The following is a 14,105-nucleotide window of genomic DNA, read 5'->3' on the forward strand; positions in this document are numbered from 1 at the left end:
CTTCTGTTTCTTCATTGTGTTTGTATATGAACACTACAGATTTGGGGATGTTGACCTTGTACCCTGCCCCTTTGCTAATTCATCCATTATCTCAAGGAGTTTGGGGGGATTTTTCAGGATTTTCTGTATATAGGATCATGTTATGTCATAATATGGATGACCCTTGAAGACATCATGTTGAGTGAAATAAGCCAGACACAAAAGGACAAATATTGTATGCTCTCACTGATTTGAAATAATTAGAATAAGCAAACTCATAAAGTCAGAATCTAGAATAAGGTTTACCTGAGGATGGGGTGGGGATAAGGAATGGGAAGTTAAGGCTTAAAATATACAGGGATCCTATTTGGAATGATGGAAATGTTTTGGTAATGGGTGGTGGTGATGGTAGCACAACACTGTAAATGTGATTAACAGCACTGAAATATACATCTGAAAGTGATTAGAGAGGGAAAGCTTAGATTGTATATATGGTAACAGAATGTAGATTTTTTTAGAAATCCACAGAAGTACACTACACAAACAGTGAACCCTAAGTTAAACCATGGGCTATGGTTAATATTACAATCATAAAAATATGCTATCAATTGTAACAAATATTCCACATGGATGCAGGCTGTTAATAGGTTGGCAAATGGGAATCCTGAATTTTATGTGTTATTGTCCTGTAAATTCACAACTTCTCTAAGAAAGAAAAAAATGAATGTATGCATTTTATCGGAATAAAAAATTTAAAAACCTATAGATCTGTATAACATGAAGAGTGATCCCTATTGTAAATTATGGACTACAGTTAATAGTATATTTTTAATAATATTGTTTCATTATTTGTAACAAAAGTACCACACTAATGCAAAATATTAGTAATGTGGAAAACTGTTCTGGGGGGGTAGGTTTGATTTTTCTGTAAAGCTAGAACTGTTCTAATACAAAGGAAGGAAGGGAGGGAGGGAGGGAGAGAGGGAGGAGTGCCAGTTTGAATGTTATGTCCCCCCAAACGCCATTATCGTTGATGTAATCTTGTGTGGGCAGACCTATCAGTGTTAATTAGATTGTAATTCTTTGTACCCCACCCAACTGTGGGTGATGACTCTGACTGGATAATTTCCATGGAGGTGTTGGCCCACCCATTCAGGGTGGGTCTCAATTAAATTACTGGAGCACTGTATAAGATCAGACAGAAGCAGCAAGCAGCTACGCCAAGAGGGACACTTTGAAGAAAGCACAGGAGCTGCAGATGAGAGACATTTTGAAGACAGCCGTTGAAAGCACACTCTTGCTCCGGAGAAGTTAAGAGAGGACGGATACCCCAAGTGCAGCTGTGAGTGATATTTTGAAGAGGAGCTACAGCCAAGAGGGTCACTTGGAAGAAAGCACAGGAACTGCAGATGAGAGACAGTTTGAAGATCGCTGTTGAAAGCAGACTCTTGCTCCGGAGAAGCTAAGAGAGGACAAATATCCCAAGTGCAACTAAGAGTGACATTTTTGAGGAACTGCAGCCTAGAGAGGAATGTCCTGGGAGAAAGCCATTTTGAAACCAGAACTTTGTAGCAGACGCCAAGCCACATGCCTTCCCAGCTAACAGAGGTTTTCCAGACACCATTGGCCATCCTCCGGTGAAGGTTCCTGATTGCTGATATGTTACCTTGCACACTATGGCCTTAAGATTATAACTGTGTAACCAAAAAAAACCCCTTTTATAAAAGCCAATCCATCTCTGGTGTTTTGCATTCTGGCAGCATTAGCAAACTAGAACAGGAGGGATGGAGGAAAAAAGGAAAGAAACAAGAAAAAGATCTGGGTAGCTGGGAGTGGAGGGGAACATGCTAGAGTTCTCTGTATGGATTTTGTATTATTTTTGTAACTATCCTGTAGCTTTGAAATTATTTTAAAATCAAAAAAATGTTTTAGAAGAACTGAATTAATTAAATAAACACTGACAATATGGGAAAGATTGATTCCTGCCTTGAAAGTCAATGAGAACTTTTAGCAATGGTGCCATGCATCAATTCATGAACATTAATTCTTGAACTTTGAACTTTCTACTATACCAAAGGAATAGTTTTGAGATTGCCTTGAAGCCTGGGGCTCCTGGTAGTTGTTTTTCCTTTAAAAGTGTTGCACATACAATTATGCTAAATAAAGATTTAAATGTTCAGAGGAATTCATGATTACTTTTGTTTTTTAAATTTATAATTCTAAATATGGTTTCAACATAAAAATATTTCTGAAGTTTTGATTAATGACAACCACAACAAGACTCCATTCTTGAGCAATGTGAGACAGCTCTGGAGAATCTCAAAGATGGAACACAGTGTGAATTTTGCACATGGAACATAGGTATTGTATCAACAAGTAGGGCATTAACCAGAATTATTGGAGCACAAATGCTATGAAGACCTCATTTATATACAAGGCTGGTAAGGCCTGGGGACATTTAGGTAGACAAAATAGATTACTTCGTGTTATCTTCCAAATTTACAGATTTTGAACATTATATACTGCTCCTCTAAAACCCGTGATTGTAATCAGGCATTGTGCAGGATCTGAAACAAGTTTAAGTCAGTGTATGCTACTATATTATTAAACTATTAGCCTTATCTGTAAATTCATTAAGCCACAGGCCCAGTCAACACCATGTGTGTGCGCACAGGTGTGTATGTGTTTGGGAGAGAAAGAGATAGATGGTAGATAGATAGATAGATAGATAGATAGATAGATAGATGAAAGATAGACAGATGATAGATTTCAAGACACTAAACATATCATGCATATTACAACTCCATTAGAATAACCATAAGTGAATATAAATTGCCCTTTAAATTGTGGTAGGCCTGCTGGGAATTAGGATGGTAGGGAGAGGAATTTTTGCCCCCAAATGTACCCAAGTTCTGATAACTTTCAGCTTTTTATAAAGCAAGAACAATAAGCCCACAGTATGAGCAAAACCTCTGTAGAATGTTTGTTTCAAAAAATATAGTTGTATTTTCACTTTTATAGAAGACAAAGGTATTTAATGCCTTATGGCTCCCGCAAGATTATAGGCAGAATCCTGTAGAGAACATTATAATAACTTGTAATTTAAGATTTATTGAGCACTGATAATATGTTGGACACTTCCCACTGGTGGAATTAGATGAACTCTTTGCTTAGAGGTATTACAAAATAAAGGAGTAATGCACATTTTAAGAAGGGAAAGACCCTAAATGTACATGGCTTAATTAGCACATCAGTTGTCCAAAGGGAAATACTGAGTTCTGTGTTTAAAATAACAAGAAATAAAATTCCATTTTAAATATTATGTTAATCATAATGGTACAAGTTAAATAATTATGAAATAAGACTTACCTGGTCAAGTCGTCAAGTATTCCCAAGAATGCCCTAGATGAACAGTGCTAAGTAATTCCTTTTTTATATTCCTTTTTTGTTTTTCATTATCCTTAGAAAGAGTATCAACCTTACATAAAGTTTCAAAATTTTAAAATATGCCGTTATACATAATTTTATAAATACAATGAATTTTACTGACTGTCCACTGGTGGTAAAAAGTAAAAATTAATGATTTTATTACAAAGATAATATCTCAACTGAATTGATCATGAAACACTTATGTTGAAATGTGCATAGGTTTCCCAACCAATCCTTCCATACAGAGAATATTCTGTATACTCTGAGCGTTTTCCTATACGTCTATTAATCTCCCTTTTTCGATGTACTTAGGTAAATTGCAACCAACAGCACAATTTTCTCTACTTAAGCATTTATTTCATTAATTGGATATAATATTGTTCACAGTATTTTTATATAAAACAAAAATAAAGTGAAATGGGAATTGTATTTTCTTTGAGTTTTGATAAATGTACACATTTGTATAAGCCAAACCTTTAAAGATGTAGGATGATAATGTTGTCTCTGAAAATTCTCTCATCTCCTTCCCAGTAAATTCCTGACCCCCCACACCCTGATTCTTTTCCAGCATAGATTAATTTTACCTGTTCTGAAATAACATAAAAATGTAATTGTAGAGTATATCTCTCTTACTTAAGGCACTTTTCTCTCAGTGTAATGTCTTTTAGATCCATTCATGTTGTTGCTTGAATCAGTAGGTAATGCATTTTATATCACAGCAAGTTTATGCATTGTCTTTTGGTGTATATATGAGCCAATTTCTCTTGTGGCTATTAAGGATTAAACTGCCTTGTACAGTTTTATAAAAGTCATTTCTCATGGCCCAATATGTAGGAGTGAAATTGATAAGACATTGGGTGGTTTGGGTTTAGTTTTATAAGAAATTACTATTTCCATAATGATGTTGAAACAATTCTCTATGGATGTCTAGTGTTTCAGCACAAATCTTGTATGTGAGACATTAATTTCTCTTTGATTTGGACTTCCTTTGCACAATATTTTTTATAGCAAACAGTGCTAGGAGATAGGGCAAGTGCCTCCCTTCAGAGCAAAGGGTATGTTTACTGTCCATTATAAAAGATCAAGGCTCCCTAAATTCAGGGTTCCTCTCTTTTGACTGATACATGTTTTCTCAGTACTTGCTCCACATTGTGGCTTGCCTATTCATTTTCTCATTAATATCTTTAGATCAACTGAAGCAATTTGATGTATGCCTACACCAACTTTCATTAGCCTTTGTTAGAGAACTGTACTTTAGTGAGGCATTCATTTTCTGACATTTCCTGTCTGCAACATAGATGTTGTAAAAAGGCTTTGCCAACCACAGAAAGTACTAAAAATACCTGTGCTGCACTTTGTAATGTAACCAGTATGTCAGTTTATTTAAATTACATGGTTGCATGGAACCTAGAAAGGGGAATGAGATCTTGTTATTCTGTACACATTAATATGATACCCCAGTGTACCCCAGAGTACTTTGGGCAGAAAGTAAAAAAAGTATTTTCAAAGTCTCTTGAGGGACTGGGGAACAATGTGGACATATTAAACTTCCTTACCTAGGGCATTCCTGCTATTCCCACAAGCATTGGGGAATCCCAATTCAATAAGTCAAGCCCTTGATCTTGGGGCTTGCCCTTATAAAACTTATTCCTACAAAGGAGAAGCTAAGTCTACTTGTGATTATGCCTAGGAGTCACCCCCAGAGAACCTCTTTTGTTGCTCAGATGTGGCCTCTTTCAGCCAACTTGGCAAATAAATTCACTGCCCTGCCCCTTACATGGGGCAAGACTTCCAGGGGTGTAAATCTCCTTGGCAACAAGGGATAGGACTCCCAGGGATGAGCCTGGCTGTGGCATCATGGGATTGAGAATGCCATCTTGACCAAAAGGGGGGAAATAAATTAAACAAAATAAAGTTTCAGTGGCTGAGAGAACTCAAATAGAGTCGAGAAGTCTATCTGGAGGTTATTCTTATGCATTATATAGATATTCCTTTTTAGTTTCTAGGGTATTAGAATAGCTAGAAGGAAATACCTGAATCTGTTGAATGGTAATCCAGTATTTTGATTCTTGATGACAACTGTATAACTATATAGCTTTTATGGTAACCTGGTGACTGATACTCCCTTTGACCAGTGTATGGACAAATGAGTAATAAAATAATGATAGAAATGTATATAAATAATAGGGGGGATAAAGGGTATGGGATGGTTTGGTTCTCTTTTTTTATTTCTTTTTTAATTTTTTAAAAAATTTTTGTATTTTTTTCTTTCTTTTGGAGTAATGAAAATGCTTGAAAGTTTGTTATGGCAATGAATGCACACTATATAATGATACTGGATGCCATTGATTGTATACTTTGGATGGATTATATGGTATATGGGTCTATCTCAATAAAATTACATTAAAAAGAAAAACACCTTCTGGCCAGAGTCTGGACAAGATGCACTAAAACAGCACAAGAAATATGAATTGGGCACAGACAGAATCTGGTGTGTACAATGTATATCAGTGCTATCAAAAGACGATGTGGTTAATAACAAAAAAATAGCATTCTTTACAACTAACAGTCACATATTAAGATGGGGTAATTTCAAAGAATGAATGGGTGGGATGATTATAATGCATGTGTCTTACACTGGCTTCCAGACTTCTCCTTGCCAGATTTAGCTCCAGGAACCAACAGTGTGAATTGCTTGATAATGAACCCTTCATAGGCTTCCTTTCCTTTCTGGGTCTTACTTCCCTAACTTACTATTGGTTTTTTTTTGAATCACCTCCAAAATAAGTTACTTGCAACCTAATCCTTGTCTCAGGGTCTTTTTCTAGGGTACCTCAAACTAAGATACAAATTCTTCTGTGTAGTGGGGAAAATGAAGAGGAGTTACTATCTTCCTTCCAAATAGCTCTAATTTCCATGAATATAATGCAGTGAGTTTAATGAAGGAGCCGGATTCAGCAGGGTGCAAATAGAAAGCAATGTTTTTGTTTTTGTTTTTCTCCTCACTGCTACGCCCTTAAACCCACCCTGTCATAGATTCTTCCCTATTACTGGATGAAATCTTATGAGGTTCCCATAATTTTCCTGTTCACTTTCAAGTTCAATAAACAGTCTCAGATTTAAGTGTTAAAGTGTGCAATCTTTGCAACCTGGGATAAGCAGAGCCTGATCAGGCTCAGAAATCTGCAGTGGTAAAAGAGGCAAGATTTCTTTCTTTACCTCATTATTCTCCTCTGCCTACTACTCCACTCAATTTATATTACACATTTTCTAGCAAATAATCTTCCAGGCATTAGCAGTAACCTATAAGGCTGTACTAGGAAAGCACATTTAAGAAAACGCCTGGCCATCTGCAAATATTTTCAAGAAAAGTTAAAATTTTCTTCTGTAAAATAAATTGCAAGTTCTTAAATGACAAAAAGAAATATTGCATAGTGTATTCTGTAAACTCACATTACCCAAATTAGATTTATGAATTCAACATTAAATATGATTTTAAAAGTTTTATTTCTGCTATTTTTTATGTTTTTAAGTTTTTAATAATGGACATATATTAAATATGTATAAATTTATTTTTAGAAATACAATTAACTAGCTAAGAATGTGGCAGCTGTGTTTAAGGGACCTTCAAAAGGATTGACATTCCTAGAGCCAGTTTTTCATTAGGCAGATTAGTATCCCCTGTTAATTGATTTGGCAATTATTTAATAATTACTCTAATGACTGGGCAAAAACAGTAGGCTATCTTGCTGCTAGTTCACTTTATGGCTTCGCAAACCAATAAAACCCTTGTAAAGATGTCTACATTTTATTTAATGCTGAAATATTGATCGGTGCTATGGTTGTGAAGATGCTGAATCCAGAAGCATTGTGTTTGTATGCTGATATTAAGAATAATGACTTTTATAGAAATTCATAAACCACAGATACATGCATTGTCTCTTACTCTCATCTCAAGTTGAGAAGCTGTCTTTCTTAAATCGATAGGCTATTTAGAGCATTCATCTCACTGAAAGTCAGAAAGATTATTTGCCCATGTGTGATTTTGCTTTCTGATAAATAAGCATGGGCTTCAGAGACTTAAAGAACTAGGGATGGCTCTTATAGTATAATTTTCCCTCATGTTCTTTTAAATGCAAAATTCCTTCAGATATGAAAAATCTTCAAATAATTTTAACTAGAAGTTTGCAGTAATATTGAAATTCATGGTATTTTTCTGAAGCAGATATAAAAATAGTCCTTGGTTTTAGAAATTAAATGATCCTTTTAAAAAAACTGCTTAGAAGATGTTATTGTCTTCAATAAAAATGAGTAAAATGTATTTATTTGATGGAAAGCAAAATAATATTTATACATTATTAATGAGTTTTCTCTTTTTACAAATAAAAAGTTGGCTTTCTTCAATGCCAGGCAGTAAACTGAACCTGAATTCTAAGAATCATGCTGTGCTCTTTTTCACTCACATATCTTCAGGACTACTAAGGTTCTGCAATTAGGACTGAGCTGACAATTTGGGTGATAAATGAGGCACAAAAGACTTCTGATTGTTCTTAAATAACTGCTTCATTGGCTTTGCATAGTATCAGCAGTACTAAGGTACTTTTCAGCAAATATCACACACAAAAAAGGGGGAGCCGCTGAGGTCATTATTGTCTCACCTTTAAGGTGTGTGCTAAAGTTCTCAGGCTGATAAGCAATGAGCAGGGAAAAAATAATCAGTTAGCAGGTGTAGCAAGGAGTGTAGCAAGGAGGCAGAGGATGAAGAGCAGCCTTGTCATATGTTAGGTAACTCCTGTGTTGCCTCTATTTAAAAATTACCTAAAAACCTACAGCAAGGCTTACATTATTTTTTTAAAATAATTCTGTGATTTAATTTAGGTTGTGTTTGGATGTGTCAGGCATCAGTGACCAGAATTAATGTTTTATTTGTTTGTTTTTGCCTCATAGCAGACAGCTTAGAGAAATATCAGAAATAGCCAAGATCATTTTGGCCTGACAATTAACATTTTATTGACATTTTAAAGACGCTGCTCTTAAGAACTTTGCTTGCCTGCTAGGTTTTTGCATACCTGGATGTTGGGGACTGAATCATCTCCCCCACAAAAGACTTGTTCTAGCTTTAATCTTTGTTCCTGTGGGTGTGAACCTATTTGCAGAGAGGGCCTTTTGAAGATGTTGCCATTGGTTCAGGTGTGGCTGAGTGGAATCAGGGTGGCTAATCCACGTGACTGGCAGCCTTATATAGAGAGGAAATTCCGCTCCAGTTATTCAGAGAAATCCACAGGAAGAAACCAGAGTAGCCAGAAAGGGGAAGGAGAGATTGCCTTTGACAGAGAACTGCTGTTACCAGAATGCTACCTACTCCAGGAGAAAGATGGCCTTGCCGACATCTTGAGTTTTGACTTGCAGTCTTCAAAACCGTGAGTTAAGCCAACCCATTGTGGGGTATTTGTCATGGCTAGCCTTGACAAACTAAGCCTCTGGAGTATCTTCTTTACATATTTATAGGTTTAATTTTTCAGCACACTCTTAAATAAAAGGAAAGATGCTTGATTTTGTGTTATTTTGTGTAAGACTATGTAGTAGTTTTCTGTTGGTGTCATAACAAATTACCACAAACTTAGTGGCTTTAAAAAGTTGATTTTTTGTAATTCTAGAAGCCAGAAATCCAGTACAGGTCTCAGTAGTGTCAGCAGCGCTACAGTATGTTCAGTATGCTCTAAGGGAAAATTTGTTTCCTTGCTTTTTCAAGTTTGTGAAAGCTGCCCAAATTACTTGGTTCATGACCTCTTCCTCCATCATGAAAACCAGAAACATTGCCTCTCTCCGTGCATTTCTTCTGTAGCCATATCTCACTCTGAGTGACTACATCTGGGAAAGATTGTCCGCTTGTAAGGAGTCCCATAATTAGATTGGGCCCACCTGGGTAATCCAAAATACTCTCCTCATTTCAAGGTCAGATGATTAGCAACCTTAATTGCACTTGTAACCTTAATTCCCTTTTGCCATGTAAAGTAACATATTCAAAGGCTCTGCTGTTTGGGGTGGGAGGGCATTATTCTGCCTACAACATTGTGTATTCATTAGGATTAGGTTTAGCTGTGAATAACAGATGCAACATAATGGTGATTTAAATAAGACAGAAGTTTTTCTTCTATGTGAATGTCCTAACAGAATTACTGGCATATTACAGAAGATATTAGAATTAATACTAGTAACTAGAATGAATCACATGTATTACAGATATTATTAAAATGTGAGCTTGTTCCCATTTTAAAATCACAAATTTCTAAAATAGGTTGATACTATGTGTATAATAAGTCTTTATAACCAGTCGTTTTTATTATGTTAGTAAAATAAATAAACAAAAAAACAATGAGTTCCAAAGGGGGAGAGGGGTCAAGAATATCAAAGATCACTTTTCGGCCATTTGTGTGGATATCATATAGCAACAAGCTACATTTGGAATGGTAATTCACAGTTATATAAATCTCAAAAATGTGTTTATTTGGAGGTTCTTAAAAGGTAGTGGGAGTTCTTGGCTATTTGAATATGGTAATGCATTTTTATAGGTTTACGAGAAACTGAAGCTCCAAAAACACCTTTATCAACAGGAATACTCTAATTTTTAGAGGGTGAAATTTAAAAGGAAAACTTGCCATTTAAAAAAATACAAAGAGACAGAATAGGGATATAATATCTCAACAGAAATATCTATTTAATTTTCTTAAGCTGATAGTTGATGCAAGTTGTGTTAACAGCATAATATCCAAATGCTAAAATATCCTAGGATGAATTAATAGTTGTGTATTTTTTTTTTTAAAGGTAGAGGAGGGCAGCCTCCTGGAGTATTCAGATCACATCTGAATATAGAGTACAATTCTGAACACAGTAGCAAGAAGGAAATGTTTAAGCTGGAAAACTTCCAGAAAAGAGTAAACCAGACAGTGAAAAGCCCCGACACTGCCAATTCAGAAACCAGAAATATTTGTCTTGTAGAGATAAACATACAGGAAATGTGACAGGTGTCTTCAAATGTCAAAAATGCTATCAGGTTGAAGGACATTTCAATCTGATCCATGTAGTCTCAAGGGACAGTATTCAGATCAGAGAGGGAAGTTTGGTTCTATATAAAGTCAATATGTTTCTGATAACTAGAGCCTTGTGGAAATAGACTGGACTACATCACTGGGAAGTAAATGATTCACCACAAAATTGTACCTGCATGACCTAAGAATTTATTTTCTAGGAACACTTTTAGAGAAGACTCCAGACCTGTCCCTAGATTTCATCTAAGCCTCCTTGACCAACCCCTCCTATATTATTAGGGCATGAATGGCACTTTCACATATGGTTAGCTTATTCTTTGATTCTGGATGTTCTGTTTCTCAGACTTTTGAGATATTCTATTCTTTTAGCTAGTATATCAGGAGGAGAATTTTACACCCTTCTGCAGATTGAGATGCACTAATTTTTAAATCTTTCTGTACTGTGATTAAATATCTAATGTATATCTAAAGGTATATAAATAAACATATATGTATGTTTACTTAAATGTGTATATACATATTTACTTGGAATAAATGCTTATTTAATTTTCAGTAATTAAAACATCAAAATGTAAATGAACTTTTCATAGGCTTATAAGGTCGTCTCTTATTTTATGTGAATAGATCACTTAAGTGGCCTAGACTAGCTAAAAATTGAAGTTTATTGACATGTTGATAGACTAACATAGTTCATGACTCGTTTATATTGCATCTGATCATGTCTTCCGTCTCTTAAAACTCCTCACTTACCTGAACATCAAGTTGGAATCTTAATCGTGATGTATTGACTTCTTCATGATTCAGCACATACCTCCCTTTCCACTTTCCTCTACTAACCTATGGCTGTGTGATTGTTGCTCTGCATTTGTGGCTCCCTTTGCGAGGCAGCTAAGCATCACTGCATTCATGAAGACAGTGCCCTAGGCTGAGTTAATGACTTCCTTCTCTCCTTACTCTAAGATTACTTTCTCACAACTCAATTTATATTCTTTTTACATATATGCTTCCCTAAGCAAACACTGGGTTCTTTTAAGCCAAAGAAAGTGTCTTATTCACCCAGTGCACAACCTGGTACATAGTTCTGCACTCAGTATATGTTTGACGAGTAGATAAATAAATAGGGAAAAAAGGAAGGCAAAATATCATTGGACAAAAATCCTTTTGTTTACCTTGATGCAATAAATAAATATTGGATATTGACATAGGTAAAAGGATTTCATTTATGTTTCCCAAAAGGGAGCTCTGAATAGGTATTTACTCTTTTGTGAGTACATGTCTTGAAATCCTTTCCTAGGCTTGAGGAGTTTCTCACTTTATGAGACTTGGATGGATTATAATTGGTTCATGATCAGCAGCAGCATCGGTTTCACTGGGATAGTGATATCAGCAGTGACATCCTGCCTGTGGTAGTGGTGGGACAATTTGTAGCATTTACTGTTCAAGAGAGTTAGCATTGGTGTCTACACCAAATAATTTTACAGCATTATTTTGGCTCAGTTCTTACTAATTCTCAGTCTAACTTATTCCCTCTGTTTTTCTAATCATGGCCTATAGCTCTTTTGCTTTAATCAACCAGATTTAGTTGTTATTGCTTGGAAATAGAAGATCTAAGTGATACAGATTCTGTCTCTCCCTGTCCTGGGGTCAGGAGGCAGCTAGGACCTGAAGATCCTCTCCAAGTAGAGCAAAGGAGAAATATATTTTTCACAAAGGGAAAGTCTAGTCAAATAATCTGTTTGGTCAGCTCCATGTGGTTGACTGCTTCTGTGGAACACTGGCCCTGTAAGCATGCAAAGCGAAGAACAGAAATGTTTTAAAAATTGTTATCCATATATTTGCAGCATATAAATAGCATATATACGTCATAAAATTTATATAAAATTAAATATACATTTTAAAATAGTAAATGTTAGCATATTTCCCATTGTAAATGGGAATTTTCTCAGACCATCTGTGTAAAAACAAAATCAAAGTGAAAATTAATAGTTGAGTAATTTTCTGTACTTTAGATATTCTAATATCAAAAGTAGGGGGTGCTTCTAATGTGTCCAGTAACTTCCTACCAATTGTAGAATGTGATGGACAGACATACTTTCTGGTTAAGCACCAGGCACTTTAAAGTATCCCTGCCATGCTGAAGAGCACATCCTACCATTATTATTACTTCACTTCCTAGGAATACAGCTCTACCTGATCAGCCTTGCACTGAATTTACTAGGGTTATAGGAAGCCAGGAATTGGTGAAAGAACTTGGCATTTGATAGCTTCTTACTATAATTTTTCCTCTCTTCTCAGAAAATTATTACTCAGGTAATTAAATTTCATTTATAAATAAGAATTCTAGCATTGTGTACGTATACAAAAGGAACAATATTCCCAGTTAGAATTTGTGCTTTGGGGTCTAGGGGGAGTGCATTGTAATTGCAGAATGTATAAAATTTATTGGAAGGAATCGGTTACTAATTTATCTGCCTGGGTGGTCTCTCCAAAATACAAATTATATGTATAGTGTTCAACTGTAAAGAACGTCAAATACTTCTGATCTTGTAAAGTACAATTGCTTAAATTTTATTTTAAGAATTGTCTGTTGGGGCCGTTTTGGCAAGGAAATGTGTGATCTGATTTTCTGGTATCCTCTGGCAGGAAATGCATGGGTCTTGAGACTGCAAAGGAAGGAATTTCCTGTAGTCTTTGATGCTGGACAAGGAAGCAAAGCAGTATCAGTCAGGTAGGGGAAGGCTGGAGCGGATAGCTTCCTGAGCCCATAGTTTCTTCCCAACCCACATAATCGGAGATATCCCTAGTGGGAGCACCAGTGGTAATGGAGCTAAGATTTAACATGTGTCTGTGAGCTCTTTATTCTATCAACTGTGGCAAAGCCGGTGCTGAACTTTCGTGCATAAGCTAAGAAGTGCCCAGCCACTCTGGCACAATAAAAAAGAGCAAAGGCTCAGCGAGAGGTTACAAAGGAGAACTTTCTGTCAAGAGAGATAATGTCGGGAGCCCAGATATGTTGTGGGAGAGCGCACCCTTTGCTCAATACGAAATTGAGAGGAGAATGATGTTCTGATCCCCGTTCCTTTGTATCCAGAGGAATATTGCTGTAGTAGCAAGATTGGCTATGTCTTAGTCAAAAATAGCATTAAACTTAAGACCACAAGTGAAATTATGTGAGCATGATAACATCTACCCTCGTTATTACAACTCTCAACAGGATTTCTTGATTTCTTTGAAGTGAGACTAACTAAGACTGACAATTTGGATAACCCGTAGGATCCCTAGAGTTATCATAGGATGGAGGACTCCTAGAAAATGAGGAATTTTTCTTTTTTTTCCACAGGTAGAATGAGGTGCTTCGTGCTATTTAGTTTGACTGTCTTCAGCTATAGCAAAGTAATTTATGTAAGATCAATGTTCCTAACGGGAAGATCAAAGAAAACTAGATAAAATACACGTATTTACACTTGCACTCCCCCTGTGCTCCCCACCCCTTCAAAGGCAGAGCTATGGAAGCTAAAGTCTGAACCAAAGACAACATGTCGGTCCAAGAAAGTGGGCCCACACATGTTGTGAAAAGGGTGAATCTGCCCCGAGCTTGGAGAAGGCTGACCTCCTGTCTGGTTGTTCAGGAAGAGTACTATCACCCCA

The sequence above is a fragment of the Choloepus didactylus genome, chromosome 14 (assembly GCF_015220235.1).
Source record: "Choloepus didactylus isolate mChoDid1 chromosome 14, mChoDid1.pri, whole genome shotgun sequence".
NCBI lineage: Eukaryota > Metazoa > Chordata > Mammalia > Pilosa > Megalonychidae > Choloepus > Choloepus didactylus.